This window comes from Adiantum capillus-veneris, chromosome 17 (assembly GCF_014529385.1).
Source record: "Adiantum capillus-veneris isolate H3 chromosome 17, ASM1452938v2, whole genome shotgun sequence".
Classification (NCBI taxonomy): domain Eukaryota; kingdom Viridiplantae; phylum Streptophyta; class Polypodiopsida; order Polypodiales; family Pteridaceae; genus Adiantum; species Adiantum capillus-veneris.
This window is the reverse complement of record NC_140947.1, coordinates 2,603,411-2,622,790: the sequence shown is the minus strand read 5'-3', so window position 1 is coordinate 2,622,790 and position 19,380 is coordinate 2,603,411.

The following is a 19,380-nucleotide window of genomic DNA, read 5'->3' as shown; positions in this document are numbered from 1 at the left end:
TAGCATTCGCTCCAGCACCGTCGTCGTCCTCCTCAGCAGCAGACACAAATGGAAGCTCGCGCTCCGTCCCAGAGAGACTCATATGAAGCCCCCTCACCCGACCCCGCCGAGCTCACCAGCGCCTTCATGACACCTTTGTCAACTGCAAGATTATTGGCAGTCGTACCAGTCGTGGAAAGGTACGTGACCTTCTACAGGCCCGCCTTTTAGCAGAGGTAGGGAAGATCATTGTCATTCAGTTGCTCGGGCGAGGATACTATCAGAAGACTCCCGAGATGGATGCCAAGGTCATCTTGATGAGCCCGCTGGCCATCCCAGCAAGGCTCACTTCCGATAGTGGCGCCATGGTTTCGATCCAGCATTGGATGTTCTTTTTGACGCGGCAGACTTGCCTATTTCGGTCTGCTTTCCTGCCTGCGGAGGGAGTACATACCGCTTCTGTCCAGGATTGGTTCTGAGATCGGTACTGTCACAAGCCGGTGGGCACCACATGCCAATAGAAAAGAATAGACTAAACAGACTTTTAGCACTTCAATAACAACTGAACTGAAAAAGAAAGAGCACACGCGACACGGAGTGGTGGAATTCCATCCTAAAGAGTATTGGCCCCAAGCCTTGGTGCCCTTTTCGGTATTTCTTTATATTACTTTGAACTCAATACAATGCTGGTCCTCGCGCTCTGCACCTTCTCACTGAAGCGTGCCAGAGATTGAGCCCTATGCACTTATTTAAAGGCCCTTGGCCTATGAAAAGCAATTTACATGAAAAGCCTTCAAACTCAAAAGAATCTAGTCGAAAAGTAGATGCCCAAAAGCTGCAAGCGTGATTTACGAAAATCCGTACAACTGCCACGTCAGCATCGCAAATCGCGGAAATCCGTACAGGCTACCACGTCAGCATGTCAACGCAATTTGCGGAGCGTTCGTACTACTGCCACGTCACCAGCTGCGTTATTTTAATGTCTTTGGGTCACTTGGGCCCCATCAGACGAGGTCCCATAAGTTGGCAGGAACTTCTCTTTAAAAAAATAGTCCACTCAGCAAGACTTTGCAAGTTGATAAAACTTCTTCTGCTGCTTCTGCTTCTTCACTTAGGGTTTCGGCCCCTCGGCCGGGATCTGCAAGTCGGTTCTATTCTTAAGTGACTTGACACACCAACAATTTGTGACAGGGACAATCTTGGAGACCCCACGTACGGCAGCTTCACTTTCAGAGATTGTAACCAACACATCCACCCTACCCCACCCAATAGTATCATTGTCAAGCTCCTGAATGGCTAGGATAGGAACATTGATAGCAAGAAGCCTCGCCCTTCTGTGGGATTGATTTTCGATCTCATAGGAGAGTGTGACATGATACAATAGGAGAACCTTGCAGAGCTTGGGGACGAGTTCGTGACAAAGATACACTTATCTTCTTTGACTCGAGGTCCGCCAAAAACTTCATTTCTACTGACATGGCCGCTCGACGAGGAATTGACGAATACGCAAAAGACAACTCAATTGAAGCCCAGATGGCTACTGGCATTTACGGTTCTAGTACACCTTTGGTGGGCTCGCTCCGAGTCCATGTCCAAGGATTTTTGGATGCGGTTGATTTCTACATTATAGTGTTAGTAGGATGATGTGATGTTTTGTTGGGGATGCCTTGGTTCCATTAGTATGATGCTCTCCTTCGCGCTCGCGAAAGAGAGATCCTAGGTCCTCCTCCTCCATCCATTTCGCATTCAATGCCGGATACTTCTTATCTAAGAACCACCGTTTACTTTAGCTTTCTCTTTCTTTTTGAGTATCTGTTCTGGAATCAGTATCTCCTCGTTCTCTTCCACTTCAGGTTCACTCGAAGCTGTTACTGCTCCAAAATCATCATCGTCATCTCATTCTTAATCCTGTTATCTGTTCACAAATAGCAGATCCTTGTGTAGCCATCTCATCCCGCAGGAATTCTTGATGCACTCACCATAGTATCCAGTCATCTCATCCTTCAAATTCATTATTCTTATCTTGAACCGACAGATCCATTCTTGAGCTTCCGTTGCTCCCGATCTCACCATCTCATCCTGTAACAAACTTGGACACCCCAAGTCTAGATTCTGTCGCGAAACAACAAAGATTCACTTCAAAAATTCACAATTCAAGAAAGTAGACACGGCCCGGCCCGGGGCGTAGTTCCGTGCCAAGAGAGATTGGCCCCAAAGATTGGCGCCCCTTTTGGTTCTTTCCTTTTATATTAATCTCTGAGCAAAGTACAACTCCCGCGGGTGCTTGCTCTCAGACTCTGCGTCCAGATACTCTGAGAAGTGAGCCCCCTTGGGTCCTTATAAACATTACAAGGGGTGCTAAAAGCCGCTAAAAGCAGAGCTCCAAAAGCATGAAACTCAAAAGAAACTCAATCTCTAAAGTTTTAGGCCCAAAAACTGCCAAAAAGCAGCCAGCGTGATATTCAGAATTCTGTACAAGCTGCCACGTCATCAGCCAACGCGTTTTGTGGGGGTCCGTACTGTTGCCACATGGCATTGCTTTCGTACAGTCTGCCACGTCAGCATATCTGCTGTGTGTGTGTCCGGGCAGTGTTGCCACATCATCATTTTGTGACATGTAAAGTCCTCCCGATTCTACTCACAAAGGATAATATTTTCGAGGCTGACAAATTTGTCCAAGACTTAGATATTGCCTATTCGAAGGTTAAACAAGCTTTACATGTCACGTGACACATCCCAACCCTATGTGTCCGTGGACAAGCTACACCACAGCAGGGTTCAGTCAAGTCTAGATTAGCAGTGATCTGGCACTTTTGTGAGTCTATTCGTAGACCGTGCATGTCCAGTCACTTAGCATAGATGCATATCCTCCGGTTGCACACAGCATGATCATCGGAATTCCCATCAGAATCCATTAGCATCAGTTAGGGAATTTTCCAGTGCATTTAGCTTATTTTCCTATTTATTGGGATTTTCACTTATTATTTTTAAGTGACTTTCCTACAAAAGTAGGTAGGGCAATTTTGCTAAGTTTCTATATAAGCAAACCAAAGTTCACACTTTCTGGCAGAAGAGGCAGCAGGAGGTTCCCGCTCAACAGGCAACTTCTCAGCAGTACCCCCCTCAGCACCCCCAGCGTTTTTGGACCTCCATCATCGCGGGCAAGTTCCCATCCCTGGCGTTTTCCATAGCAGGCCATCGCCATCACCCTCAGCATCATAGCGACAGCAGATGCTCATGATTGCCATCAGAATTCCCAGATTTGATGGCGTTTTTCCCCAGATCAGCATGGGCGTTTTTGCAAGCATCATAGCGTTTTTGATTTGCAATTCCAGATCAGCACCAGCGTTTTGCTAAGCAGCAAGAAGCCTCAGCGTTTTTGATTTTCAGCCATACCGCAGCAGAAAATGCAGTTTTCAGCCTATGCACAGTAGCAGATCAGCCCCCAAGTTGGTTGCAGATGGTTCCCCATTTTCAGCCATAAAAACACAGCCCAAAACAGTCATTTTCAGCCACCGAAACAGTCCCCGAATTCAGCGATTAGAAGCCTACAGATTTCAGCTATCAAGTCGTCGTCGTCGTCGTCATCGGCATAGTCCCATTGCATCAGTCCATTGCATTAGCATTGTACACCTTTGTGCAATCAAGACATAGACCACTCTCGCCGACGAGAGTGGGGCCTTCGGAGGAGGGTTTTACAACCTCTCGGGTGTCGTATCTCTTCTCTCTCCTTCTCTCAGTCTCATTCACTTGCACGCACAATCCACTCACTTTGTTCGTGACCACAACACTCTACAAGACGGAAAGCTCTCTCTTTCCCTAAAGAACTAAAAGGAACCTTGAGCAATAAAGATCACTAATCTTGAGAAAATACAACATTCATTCCGCTGCACCTAACATTGGTATCAGAGCTTTGGAAGTGTTCTGCATTACTCAAGGAAAGAACCACAAGAACCACAAGAATTTTTTTGCTTGTTGCAATTGCACAAACCCAAGTTTACTTGGGCGTGGCGATTCCTAATCGTGTTTTGTTGAAGAGTGACAGGAATCCCAAGAAAGAAGGGCTTGTCCAGCCTCCCCTTGTGTCTCTTTTCACTCATTGAGAGCGGACCGTGCACTTAGCGGCCGGCCAATCGACGTGAGGTGGGAAAAAGCAACCTTGGTGTGAGCGCAAGGCCGCCAAGGGGTGCGCCCGCAGAAAAGGGTAGAACTCGGGTGAAGAGAAGATCCTTCTCAACGCGATTTGCAAGCGAAAGAAAACCTCAAGAACCCCAAGAACCCAAGACCCTCAAGAACCTCAAGAACCCTCGATTCTCACGAATCGAGGACCTCAAGAACCTCAAGGCCCTCAAGAACCCAAGTTCCTCGCGAACTTCAGAACCCAAGATTATAGTGCATGGTCGTTACCCGAAGCGGAATGGATACTTCACATACAGGTGATGAGCATGAGAGAGGCGGCGAAGATTTTTCCCCACCAGGAGACTTTTTCGACCCTCCCTCTTCGCCATCTACACCACGAGTCACTCCTATGTAGATGATGGTCAAGTCGATGTTGGACATGATGGCACAACAACAAGAAACGAATCGAGTTGCATTGGCACAACTCGCAAGCAAAGCAGAAGCACAAGAAGTTAAGGACCGCGAGCGCGATGACAATCGATTGCTCAAGAACGTGAGCGCATTGCTCTTGCCGCAAAACAAGAAGAAAATCGGCTTGCTTTCGAATGCGAGCGCGATGAACGAGAGGCTCAAAGGGAGATTCTTCATCAAGAATTTATTTCCCACATCCTAGCCTCGAAGACCGAACCACCCAAAGATCGTGGAAGTTCGTCAAGTGGCGGAAGCCACGATACGGATTCCAACCATCCAGTTACAGAAAAGTTGACTTTCAGTAAGTATGACGGTAAGATGGATGCTACAGTGATTCATTCTTGGTTGCATCAATTTAATGCTTATTTTGCGACAACTAAGAAGACAGGGAATAGCAAAGTATTGACGGCAGCTATGTACCTTGCCGGTGATGCCATCGATTGGTACCACGCATGGCAGGAGGCACAGCTAGCCGCGCACCTAAAGAATTCTTCTAGTGAATCTAAGGGTAAGGCTAACGCAATTGCTAAACCTAAGTTTACTCCAGATGAAAAGGTAGCACAAGGAATTGTAGGAGGTTACATCACTTCGGAAGAACAAAGCACTTATTCTAAGGAAGGTCGTTGTTTTCATTGTCACATTAAGGGTCACATAAAAAGAACATGTCCTAAGCTTGAATCGAATGAATCTAAAGAACCCACAACACCCACTACATCTGACAATGCAATGAATGATAACACGATTGTGCCCACAGTTTCTCAAGACTCTCCCATTGATGATTCTCTCATTAAATGTTATGGTCGTACGTCGGGGCACCGTTTTGTCATATTGTTTGACCCAAGTAGTATGCATGATGTGATCAGTCCCTCTCTTGTTGAGAGAGCCCGCCTCGAGGTTAGTCCGAGATCTCCTATCGAGGTCTCTGGCTTTTGTCCCGATATGGACGCTCTCATCACAGAGGAATGCCTTGATGTGTTGTTTGCAATTAAACAGACTGCCTTCACTAGAAGATTTGTTGTTTCTTCTCTCTCAGGATGTGATATGATTTTGGGCATTCGATGGTTTCGTGATAATGACGCTCTCATGGATTTTCTGACTAACACTATAACTCTCAATGCCAAAAGTGATTCTCCTATTGTCATTCATGGAGAGGACATTGCTCATTCTCCATCCCTCATTGCTACTATGCAGGACAAGGTTGAAAGGATTTGAGATAAGGAGACTCTCTTAGTCTCTTTTTCTCCACAGTATGACACACAGGATTTGCATGATGGTGTGAAGCATGATGATGATTTGATTGATAATGATTTGCATAATGATTTGGATGACAATCACAAGCATGATGAATTGCATGAAGAGAATGTGATTGTTCACAAGGATGATGTGTTAGTGGATGATTTTTCTAGCAGAGCTAACCTCGTTGTAGATTCGATCACCAATAATCGATCTTGGCTTTCGAGTCGAGATCCACAGATCCCCACAAGAAGATTCCATAGATCCCGAAGAAGCGATCTTGGCTCTCGAGCCTTGGTCCAAAGAACCATCACAGGAAGTATTATGTGTTCGCATGATTGATACACACGCATTGTTCGAGTGTTTCATTCGTGAAGGTTTCCTGTATTTTAGTCAGCATCGTTATGTGATCCCTTTTACTAGGCATGACATACTGTATGTTGAGCACGTTTCTCTCATGGATGAGCACGAATGTATGCGGATTGTTCATGAAAAGCTGAAAAGTTTGTATGTAAGGAAGTCGCATTCCATGTCTCTTCCTTGGCATGACACAGTTTTCGAACGAGCACATGATTGTATGAGCACCAAGCATGGGCATTTCCATTGTGATTTGCCACAGTTGATTGATTTCGATCAAACAGAAAAGATTCGACCTCATTGTTTGCATGTGTTTGATGAACGGGTTGTCACTCCGTCTCTATGTTTGTCTACATTGCATACACAGTCTTTAGAGAAGACAAGATTTATTTCCTTCACTTTACATGGAATGGGTATGTTCATGGTTTTGTGTTGGAGATGGTTTCAGGAATTTTCAGCCATGGAGATTCTTGAAGACGAAAGAAGCAGGACTCTAGACGAAGTTGAAGCAAGAAAGGAGATTCTGAAGACTTTGAGTCGCTTTCGGCGCGGCCCAAAGAAGCAAGCGTTGCAGACCTTTATGAAGTTCAAGTACTGCATGACCCACACATCAGAGTGGGCCAGCGAAGAGTCCCTTCCAGGATTCCAGATGCTGTTGGCGATCTCTCTCGACGCCATTAAGTTCGGTACCAGTACCTGGGATGTCACGTGACACATCCCAACCCTATGTGTCCGTGGACAAGCTACACCACAGCAGGGTTCAGTCAAGTCTAGATTAGCAGTGATCTGACACTTTTGTGAGTCTATTCGTAGACCGTGCATGCCCAGTCACTTAGCATAGATGCATATCCTCCGGTTGCACACAATATGATCATTGGAATTCCCATCAGAATCCATTAGCATCAGTTAGGGAAATTTTCCAGTGCATTTAGCCTATTTTCCTATTTATTGGGATTTTCACTTATTATTTTTAAGTGACTTTCCTACAAAAGTAGGTAGGGCAATTTTGCTAAGTTTCTATATAAGCAAACCAGAGTTCACAGTTTCTGGCAGAAGAGGCAGCAGGAGCTTCCCGCTCAACAGACAACTTCTCAGCAGTACTCCTCCTCAGTACCCCAGCGTTTTTGGACCTCCATCATCGCGGGCAAGTTCCCAGGCATGATTACGAAAAAAGAAAGGCAAAGAACAATTGTATCCGAAACTCACTCAACGATATAATTGTCAGTGGCCCAATCAAGGTCAATTAGAGTATTGATGATGTTTCTTTCCAATTAGAATTACCTTCTCATTGGAAAATCCACAATGCTTTCCATGTCGGCCTTCTTAAGCCATTCAAAGGAGGATTACCTACTGTGCCTTCAGATGACGCTCACCTAAAGGTAGAAGAGGCTAAAGAGATTTTGATCCTTGAATAGATTTTGGCTCATAGGGACCGCACCACTCGGGGAAAACAACACAAAGATTTTTGGTGAAGTTCAGAAACTATCCACCGATCGATGCTCAATGGATGAATTCCGTTATATCATGAGGTAGATGTTCACTTCATGTGACTCTCCACAGACTTTGGATGAACGATCGCATCCAAAGAGACATCAGTTGGGAACATTGTCACGTGACACATCCAACCCTATGTGTCCGTGACAAGCTATAGCATGATCAGGGTTCAGTTCAGTCAAGTCAGTCTAGAATAGAAAGTGATCTGGCACTTTTGTGAGTCTGTTCGCAGACCGTGCATGTCCAAGCACTTAGATTAGATGCATATCCTCCGGTTGCACACAACATGATTATCAGCATTCCCATCAGAATTCATCAAGGGAATTTTCCAATGCATTTAGCCTGTTTTCCCTATTTTTGACATTTTTCACTTGTTATTTTTAAGTGACTTTTGTTGGAAAGTAGGTAGGGCAATTTTACTAAGATAATGTATAAGCAACCCAGAGCTAGCACTTTCTGGCAGAAGAGGTAGCAGGAGCACCTTTCTCAACAGGCAACTTCTCAGCAAGACCAACCCCCCGCGACTACTCTGGCGTTTTCTACACAGAAGACCTAACGTTTTTGCATCAGATCAGCCTTGGCGAATGGTGCACAACAGATCAGCCCCGGTGCCGTCAAGACACAGTAGATCAGCCTAGCGTTTTGCATTTGCAAAACATCCAGCGACAGCAGCAGATTTTCAGCCCTTGCGTTTTTGCATCTGCATCACACCCTAGCGTTTTGCAGATTCTCCGCGACGGAACCTCAAGAACCATCAGCGTTTTCAGTTTTCAGCCCTTAGACATCGCAAATCAAGTCCCGAACCTTGCAGATCTCACCTTCCCGCAGCAGTTCCTCGTTGCACGGTCAGTTTCCGCAAGGTTTACAGTTTCAGCCCGGAAAACGCAGATTTCAGCATTTGCGTTTTCAGCGCGTCGTTGTCGCCATCGACATCGTCTCCAACACAGAGTCAGAATTCAGCAGATAGAAGATTTACAGATTTCAGCCATTAGCATTTTCAGTTGTCAGCCCGTCTCGTCGTCGTCCTCATCGTCGTCGACATTGTCGGCAAGTCCAAAGCATTGTAGAGATTTGTGCAATCATAAGTAGACTGCTCTTGCCATAGAGAGTGGGGCCTTCGGAGGAGGGTTTTACAATGTCTCTGGTGTCGTATTCTCTTCTCTATCTCTCAGTCTCATGCACTTTTATGCACAGTGTCCATTCACTTTGTTTGTGTCCATTGCACTCTCTCATTAAGAACGGAAGGCTCTTCCTTCCATAAGAACAAAAGGAACGTTGAGCACAGTTCGGAGCACTCATCTTGAGCAAAGTTCAAACATTCATTCCGTTGCACCTAACATTGGTATCAGAGCTTTGGCAGTGTTATGTATAACTCAAGGAAAAAACCACAAGAACCACATAATTTTTTTTGCTTGTTGAGGTCGCACGAACCCAAGTTCGCTTGGGCGTGTCGATTCCTAATCGTGTTTTTGAAGAGTGACAGGAATCCTAGGAAAGAAGGGCTTGTCCAGCCTCCCCTTGTGCCTCTTTTCACTCATTGCGAGCGGACTGTGCACTTAGTGGCCGGCCAATCAACGTGAGGTGGGAAAAAGCAACCTTGGTGTGAGCGCAAGGCCGCCAAGGGGTGCGTCCGTAGGAAGAGGATAGCTCGGGTGAAGAGAAGATCCTTCTCTAACACAGATTGCAAGCTAAAGAAGAACCTCAAGAACCTCAAGACCCTCAAGACCCGCAAGAACCTCAAGAACTCAAGAACCCCAAGAACCAAGATCCCCAAGAACCCAAGTTCCTCGTGAACTTAAGAACCCAATACCACAAGAACCCACAAGAACCCACGAACCCACGACTTCAGAATGGTCATCACTCGAAGCGGAATGGATACTTCGCTTAGAGGTGATAAGCATGAGAGAGGCAAAGAAGAATTTTCCCCATCAAGAGGTTTTTCCGACCCTCCCTCTTCCCCATCTACGTCAAGATTGCACCAACTCCTATGGATGCTTTCGACAAGATGGTGATGGACATGAAGTTAGACCGTGAAGCACGAAAAGCAGAAAGAGATGTAGAAAGAAAGGCCTACGAAGAAGAGATGGCAGCCATAGATCGTGACTACGAAGAAAGCGTGGCAGCCATAGAGCGTAAGTACGACTTGGAAGCCAAAGAAAGTCAAGCCAAATTGGATCGCGAGGACAACGAAAGAGAAGCAGAATTTGATCGCGAGAACAATGAAAGACAAGCAACATTTGATCGCGAGAACAAAGCAAGACAAGAACAGAGCGACCAACACATGAAAGAGTTCTTGCGACTCTTTTCTCAAGCGCAGGCGCACTTTGCACAGAATCAGGAAAAGGAAAAGGAGACTCTCTCAGTCTCTACTTCTCGCAAGCATGACACACAGGATTTGCATGATGATTTGAATGATAATGATGAGCATGATGATTTGGATGACAATGACACGCATGATGATTTGCATGATCAAGATGTGATTTCTCACAAACATCATGATTTGCATGAAGATGACGTGATTGTTCACAAGGATGATAAGTTAGTTGATGCTTTTTCTAGCGAAGCTAACCTCGTTGCAGATTCGATGAATCACGAAGGATCGATCTTGGCTCTCGAGCCTAGGTCCAAAGAACCCTCACAGGAAGTCCAAAGCATTGTAGAGATTTGTGCAATCATAAGTAGACCGCTCTCGCCATAGAGAGTGGGGCCTTCGGAGGAGGGTTTTACAACGTCTCTGGTGTCATATTCTCTTCTCTAACTCTCAGTCTCATGCACTTTCACGCACAATGTCCATTCACTTTGTTTGTGTCCATTGCACTCTCTCATTAAGAACTGAAGGCTCTCCCTTCCATAAGAACAAAAGGAACCTTGAGCATAGTTCGGAGCACTCATCTTGAGCAAAGTTCAATGTTAGGTGCAGTGGAATGATTGTTTGCGCTTTGCTCAAGATGAGTGCTCCGAACTGTGCTCAAGGTTCCTTTTAGTTCTTATGGAAGGGAGAGCCTTCCGTTCTTAATGGAAAGTGCTATGATCACGAACAAAGTGAATGGACAATGTGCGTGCAAGTGAATGAGACTGAGAGATAGAGAGAAGAGAGATACGACACCAAAGACGTTGTAAAACCCTCCTCCGAAGGCCCCACTCTCGTCGGCGAGAGTGGTCTACTTATGATTGCACAAAGTGGTACAATGGGTATGCAATGGACTGATGCAACTTGGACTATGCCGACGACGACGACGGTGATGACGACAACGACTTGATGGCTAGAGTGGTCTACTTATGATTGCACAAAGTGGTACAATGGGTATGCAATGGACTGATGCAACTTGGACTATGCCGATGACGACGATGGTGATGACGGCGACGACTTGATGGCTGAAATCTGTGGTCTTCTATCTGTTGAATTTCGGGACTGTTTCGGTGGCTGAAAATGACTGTTTTGGCTGCGTTTTCATGGGCTGAGAATGGGGGTTCTTCTGCAACCTATTCGGCTGAATCTGCTGCGTTTTCATCTGCTGAAAATCTGCGTTTTTATGGCTGTTGTCGAGGGCTGGAAACGCTTGCTTGTTGCAGATCTACTGCTGCGTTTTGTGGCTGAAAACGCTAATGGCTGACCTTGCTGACGACCAAAAACGCTGAGGATTGGAGGTTGCTGTAGGTGTACAAAAACGCTAATGAGACTGACTTCTGGCGATGGCTGCTGGTGGGAAAAACGCCAAGGATGGAGAGATATGGCGCTAGGTCTTGGATCTTGCTGAGAGAGGGAGGGAACACCTGTTGCTTGGAAAAGCATGCTGTGCTCCTTGCTCATCTGCCCAATTGTGTTAACTTGGGTTTGCTTATATATTAACTTAGCAAAATTGCCCTACCTACTTTTGTTGGAAAGTCACTTTAAAATAATAAGTGAAAATACCCAAAATAGGTTAAATGCACTGGAAAAATCCTCTAACTGATTCTAATGGATTCTGATGGGAATTTTGATGATCATGCTGTGTGCAACCAGAGGATATGCATCTATACTAAGTGACTGGGCATGCACGGTCTACGAATAGACTCTCAAAAGTGCCAGATCACTTCTAATGTAGACTGACTGGATTGACTGAACCCTGATCATGCTGTAGCTTGTCCACTGACACATAGGGTTGGATGTGTCACGTGACATCCCCTCCTTTTCAAAGTGAGGTACTGGTACCGAACTGTATGGCGTCGAGGGAGATCGCCAATAGCATCCGGAATCCTGGAAGGGACTCTTCGCTGGCCCACTCAGATGTGTGGGTCGTGCGGTACTTGAACTTCATAAAGGTCTGCAACGCTTGCTTCTTTGGCCCGCGCCGAAAGAGACACAAAGTCTTCTGTTGCTCCTTCCTTCCTTCAACTTCGTCTTGAGACCTGCTTCTTTCGTCTTCAAGAATCTCCATGGCTGAAAATTCCTGAAACCACTTCCAACACAAAACCATGAACATACCTATTCCATGTAAAGTGAATGGAAAAAATCTTGGCTTTCTCAAAGACTGCGCATGCAATGTGGATGAACAAATAGATGGAGTGCCAAACCGTTCACCACATACACGCAAACAATGAGATCGAATCTTTCTCTTATGATCTAGAGCAATCAACTGTGGCAATTCCCAACGGAAATGCCCAGGTTTGTTGCCCATACTTCCATGTGCTCGTTTGGAAACTGCGTCATGCCAAGGAAGAGACATGGAATGTGACGTCCTTGAATGCATACTTTTCAGCTTTTCATGAAAAATCCGCATACATTCGTGCTTATCCATGAGAGAAACGAGCTCAACATACAATATGTCATGCCTAGGAAAAGGGATCACATAACGATGTTGACTAAAATACAGGAAACGATCACGAATGAAACATTCGAACAATGGGTGCGTATCAATCATGCGAACGCATGGAACCATCGAATGCCCAAAATCATATCACATCCTGACAGAGGAGAAACAACAAATCTTTTAGTGAAGGCAGTCTGTTGAATTGCAAACAACACATCAAGGCACTCCTCCATGATGAGAGCGTCTATACCGGGACGAAAGCCAGAGACCTCGATAGGAGATCTCGGACTAACTTCGAGGCGGGCTCTCTCAACAAGAGAGGAACTGATCACATATGCATACTACCTGGGTCAAACAATATGACAAAACGGTGCCCCGACGTACGACCATAACGTTTAATGAGCGAATCATCAGTGGGAGGGTCCTGAGAAACTTGGGACACACTCGTGTTATCATTCATTGCATTGACAGAGGAAGTGGATGCTGTGGGTTCTTTAGATTCATTCGATTCAAGCTTAGGACATGTTCTTTTTATGTGACCTTTAATGTGATAATGAAAACAACGACCTTCCTTAGAATAAGTGCTTTGCTTTTTCGACGTGATGTATCCTCCTACAATTCCTTGTGCTACCTTTTCATCTGGAGTAAGCTTAGGTTTAGCAATTGTGTTAGCCTTACCCTTAGATTCATTGGAAGAATTCTTTGATGAGAGACTATTGGAAGATTGGTTAGAAGAGTTATCATTCTTACCATTCTTACCGTTCTGAGGGTTTTGAGAAGTCTGCGAGGTACTTGTGGAAGTCTTGTTCTCCTTAGGCTTTCCCTTGTTGTGCTTCATCTCTTGTGCGAGAGCAATCGCTACCGCCTTGTTGAGATCGATTGGATCGAGAACCTTGACATCGTACTTGATATACTCGTCCAATCCAAAGATAAAAGCCTCTTTGCGCTCATCATCCGATTTTCGTAATTGAGTACCTAGCTGCAAAACACGATTAGAAAAAGACATAACCGGCATACCATTTTGGTTGAGAGAGCGCCAATCGTCTTTCAATCGTGCGAGGTACTGAGGTGGCATAAACCGCGCCTTGAGCTTGTCTTGGAAATCAACTCAATCGAAGGAAAGGGGTGTGAATCCATCGGTTGCCTCTAGGTGCGCGGCTAGCTGTGCCTCTTGCCATGCGTGGTACCCATTGATGGCATCACCGGCAAGGTACATAGCTACCGTCAAAACTTTGCTGTTTCTTGTCTTCTTAGTTGTCGCAAAATAGGCATTAAATTGATGCAACCAAGAATGAATAACCGTAGCATCCATGTTACCGTCATACTTACTGAAAGTCAACTTCTCTGCGACTGGATGGTTGGAATCCGCATCGTGGCTTGCGCCACTTGATGAACTCCCACGATCTTTGGGTGGTTCGGTCTTCGAGGCTAGCACTTGGGAAATAATTTTTTGAGTGTGTAGCTCCCTTTGAGCTTCACGCTCGGCCTCCAAGGCCGCGCTTCGTGCTGCTGCTTCCTCCTTTCTTAGTTCTTTTCTTTCTTTTCTTGCGTCGCGTTCGCGTTCTAAAGCAAGGCGCTTGTCTTCTTGTTGTGTGGCAAGTCTGGCGTTTTTTTCGTCGCGCTCACGGTCCTTGGCTTTTTGTTCGGCGGCAATTCTTGCAATTCTGTCGTCACGCTCACGGTCCCTAGCTTCTTGTTGTTCTGCTTTGCTTGCGAGTTGTGCCAATGCAACTCGATTCGTTTCTTGTTGTTGTGCCATCATGTCCAACATCGACTTGACCATCATCTCCATAGGAGTGAGTACAACTCGTGGCGTAGATGGCGAGGGGGAGGGTCGAAAAAGTCTCTTGGTGGGGAAAAATCTTCGCCGCCTCTCTCATGCTCATCACCTATATGCAAAGTATCCATTCCGCTTTGGGTGACGACCATGCACTATGATCTTTGGTTCTTAAGTCCATGAGGAACTTGGGTTCTTGAGGGTCTTGGTTCTTGGGTTCTTGGGTTCTTGAGGATCTTGAGGTTCTTGAGGTTTTCTTTCGCTTGCAAATCGCGTTGGAGAAGGATCTTCTCTTCACCCGAGTTCTACTCTTTTCTGCGGGCGCACCCCTTGGCGGCCTTGCGCTCACACCAAGGTTGCTTTTTCCCACCTCACGTCGATTGGCCGGCCGCTAAGTGCACGGTCCGCTCTCAATGAGTGAAAAGAGACACAAGGGGAGGCTGGACAAGCCCTTCTTTCTTGGGATTCCTATCACTCTTCAACAAAACGCGATTAGGAATCGACACGCCCAAGTAAACTTGGGTTCGTGCGACCTCAACAAGCAAAAAAAATTCTTGTGGTTCTTGTGGCTCTTTCCTTCAGTGATACAGAACACTGCCAAAGCTCTGATACCAATGTTAGGTGCAGTCCGAACTGTGCTCAAGGTTCCTTTTAGTTCTTATGGAAGGGAGAGCCTTCCGTTCTTAATGGAAAGTGCTATGATCACGAACAAAGTGAATGGACAATGTGCCTGCAAGTGAATGAGACTGGGAGATAGAGAGAAGAGAGATACGACACCAGAGACGTTGTAAAACCCTCCTCCGAAGGCCCCACTCTCGTCGGCGAGAGTGGTCTAGTTATGATTGCACAAAGTGGTACAATGCGTATGCAATGGACTGATGCAACTTGGACTATGCGGATGACGACGACGACTTGATGGCTGAAATCTGTGGTCTTCTATTTGCTGAATTTCGGGACTGTTTCGGTGGCTGAAAATGACTGTTTTGGCTGCGTTTTCATGGGCTGAGAATGGGGGTTCTTCTGCAACCAATTCGGCTGAATCTGCTGCGTTTTCATCTGCTGAAAATCTGCGTTTTTATGGCTGATGTCGAGGGTTGGAAACGCTTGCCTGCAGATCTACTGCTGCGTTTTATGGCTGAAAACGCTGGGGTCAAAAACACTAATGGGCTGACCTTGCTGGCGACCAAAAAGGCTGAGGATTGGGGGCTGCTGTAGGTGTACAAAAACGCTAATGAGGCTGACTTTTGGCGATTGCTTCTGGTGGGAAAAACGCCAAGGATGGAGAGATATGGTGCTAGGTCTTGGATCTTGTTGAGAGAGGGAGGGAACACCTGTTGCTTGGAAAATCCTGCTGTGCTCCTTGCTCATCTGCCCAATTGTGTTAACTTGGGTTTGCTTATATATTAACTTAGCAAAATTGCCCTACCTACTTTTGTTGGAAAGTCACTTAAAAATAATAAGTGAAAATACTCAAAATAGAGAAAATAGGCTAAATGCACTGGAAAAATCCCCTAACTGATTTTAATGGATTCTGATGGGAATTTTGATGATCATGTTGTGTGCAACCAGAGGATATGCATCTATACTAAGTGACTGGGCATGCACGGTCTACGAATAGACTCACAAAAGTGCCAGATCACTTCTAATCTAGACTCACTGGATTGACTGAACCTTGATCATGCTGTAGCTTGTCCACTGACACATAGGGTTGGATGTGTCACGTGACATTCAAACATTCATTCCGCTGCACCTAACAAACATAACAGCCGTTAGAAATTTTCAAGAGGCAAAAACTCTAAGAGAGATGAGATTGCTAGAGAGAACATGTTGCGAGGAGAAAATGGTGGATAGAGGGTGCGATTGAGAAAAAAAACGCTAGAGAGTCGGAAACACTAGAGGGAGAGTATTCCGAATGTTGGCTATCACTATGCAATGCATTAGAATTGATACTATACAATGGGGGGGACGAAGGTCCCTGTATAGGGACCTCGGGGTCCACATAAAGAAACTACATTTGTTGCTGAACCCACAATAGAAACTCCACGGCCCAAAATAGGGAGGGGAAGGGGGGGGGGTTTGTCTTGGAAAAAAATTCCACATCCGCTAAAAGAGCTAACAAACTGGACCAAACCTAGTCCCTGACCGGATAAACTCAATAAAATTGCAGAAAACTGAGGATGTGAGCCCGGGAAACCCCAAGAACAGGGGATCCTTCCTCATGCCAGCCTAGCAGTTGGACATTATCATTTTTTGAGGTTTCAGGTATGTCTACTTGATCCCGGCCACTTTCCGGCGCTTAAATAGGTCCCTTAGTATGCCACATCATCACATTGTGATATGTGCCTAAGGACAGTCTATAGACGATGCTTTGATAATTGTTGCTAAATCAGTTTTATCTAAAGGAAATATAATTCTAAATGAATTATTGGATTTATAAGTGAGAGTTTTCTCTCTTGAGACATTTGAGTACAGATATTTCTAGTGCGTCATTCAGAGAAATTACAGGAGCTCACATTGGATGGGTTTCATAGAGCATCGAGAAGAAGGATTGGACCATCCAGAATGGACATCTCTGATGCATCATGGGATGGTGACAAGCGAAGGAGTTGTTCCATAAGTTTGGTCAGAAAGGACTAAGTGATGGGTATTCTTGATGCGGCACATGGTGGAAGATGGGAGCATAGAAAAGGGAATATTCCATAGCCAAGAGGTATTCAAAACGGAGATAGAATTGTGCACTAGAGATGAGACAAGCACTTGAATGAAGATGGGTTTAGCGGAAACTTTGAGGAAATGCAGTTGCTTTCTGAAAATGTGGGTTGCTTTTCGTATACCATATGCTTTCCCATAAAGAATTCTATGTCCGCATTGCATCTGTGCATGAGACTACGTTCAGGGACACTTGGGTTGTGATTTTGTATGCATGGTTTTCTGATTATAAGTTTTTATTGAGTTTTTAGCAAGTTCATACCATTTTTTTAAAGTGCCCGACCGCCCACATGATAAGTGGACAGCCCCATATAGAAAAAAGCAACAAAAAGGTGGCCCCATTCTCTCTCTTCTTAGCAGAAGGAAAAATCTCTCTCTCTCTCTCTCTCTCTCTCTCTCTCTCTCTCTCTCTCTAATTTAGGCACCTCCTCTCTACGCTAATTCTACTAAGGAGGACCCACTCTATTCTTGTCGGCTGCCGGAGGCTATGAAAGCCCCCTCTCTCTCTCAAGAAACAGAAAAGCCAGGACCAGAGGCAACCCATGCTGCTGCAGATTTGAGCCAAGACGATGATGTCACAAGGGAAGAAAAGCAAGGCACCAGTGTTACCCCCATGCTGCAGCAGATTTCAGCCGCCAAGATGATGTTGCCGATGACTCCTATGGCTTGCTAAGACCAAGTAGGTGAGTTCCATCGCGAAGAAGTGCCTTCAGAGATTGTTTCCGTCGCAACAAGATGCTGTTTTTCTATTTTCAGCCGATGAACGTCGTAGACGATGCTGATTTACGAGAAGGAACTCAAGAGCACACCTCTTCTGTGTGTAGGATTGGAAGAGAGGATTCTCTCCATAAAGATCTCTTCTGAGGAGCTGCTTTTCAGGAACGGAGTTGTGTTCCGAGTTTCGAGACTTCATAGGTGATGTTTTTCATGTTTTGATCTATGAGTGTTTGTTTGTGGGTGCACTTCCTCTACACGAGGAAGTAGGATAGTAGAGTTGATGCTAAGATTTCTATGGAAGGGGACTCTTGGAATAGAGTCGGAAAAGAGTTGTAGGGATGCCATGCCCTGAGTTTGGAAGGTGAGTTCCGAAGGTGAGTACCTTGGTTCTCGAGAAATTTGATAGAGGTCCCTAGGAATAGGAATTTTCCCTGAGAATAGGAAGTCGAGGCTTCTGAGTACTGTCGAGTGTTATTTAGAACGAATGTGGTAATATGTTCAGTCCAAGTGCTCGTATAAAGACTACTCCCTAGTAATAAAGATACCAATAGAGAGGGGGGGAGGGGGGGGGGGACAACCCATCTTCTGGTCCTGTACCATGTCGATCCTCTCTCTCTCTCTCTCTCTCTCTCTCTCTCTCTCTCTCTATTATATATATACAAGTTGGCTTCAATATTAAATGTTAAAGTCTATTTATCAAAGTATATTTGATATTCCTTTGTGACACAATCACTAATGGAAACATTGAAAGGCAATGTGAGAGAAAGGCAGTGTTGAAAAAGCTGCTATGACGATCAAAGAGAATTGCAACTCCGGGGTCGTTGAGAAAACGGTCTCTGTACTTTTCAAATCCTTCAAAATAACCCCATTATCCTTGACCATCATTCTGGGAGCAAGGCTGTTCCCATTGATAAAGGTAAAGCTAGTAGGGACTGCAATTTTTTTTAAAAGTGTTTTTTGAGCGGAATAAAGACAGCTTCGCCTTAATAAACAAAGGTACAAACTTCAGTTCTGTCTTGCATTGCCAATGGGACTCAATCTCTTTGCCTGCAATCCAGCATGCAGCTCCTCGCACTCTCTTGCCGCTCATTTGACACACTCACAGACCTCCCACAATTTGGTAGCATTGATGCAAATGGGAACACAGGGCAAAGAGGGGTGTGTGTGTGGGGGGGGCTTTTATAGCCGCTCACTAGCATAGGAAAGTGAAAATGCCATGGAAGCAATTGCAGATGGTGTCGCAGGCAAGAGTACCAACAAAAGCAGGAAGAAGCTTTGCTTGCTGTTGTTCATAGCGGAAGGGTAGGATTCTGAGAAAGCACATGTGCAGAGGAGGCACAAGCAGATGAGGGTGGATCATTGGATGAGGTACTGCAGCCAGATGCCGTTGGGAGGGAATATTCTTCAATAATAAATTCTTTTAAAGATGCGCGAGGTAGTAGTATGTGTTGTGGGCACGACGTCAAAAATGGGCTTCAATAGGGGGTATCTTACAAGATCCCCCTTGGTGATTGAAGAATGAAGCAAAACAAAAACGAGCTATGAGAGGGTGCTATGCAATGGTAGTGTGCATCTCAAGCACTTGAAAGTAAACACCCTTGGGAATGTTAATGGTATTGCCGCTAGCACATCAAGCCCAACTCAATGTGTGCCTGGACTCTGCTCTCTTAGTTAGTGGCCACAGCTCTTCGAAGTTCGCAACCTGGTCATCCCTAGCTAAGCAGAAAGACCAAT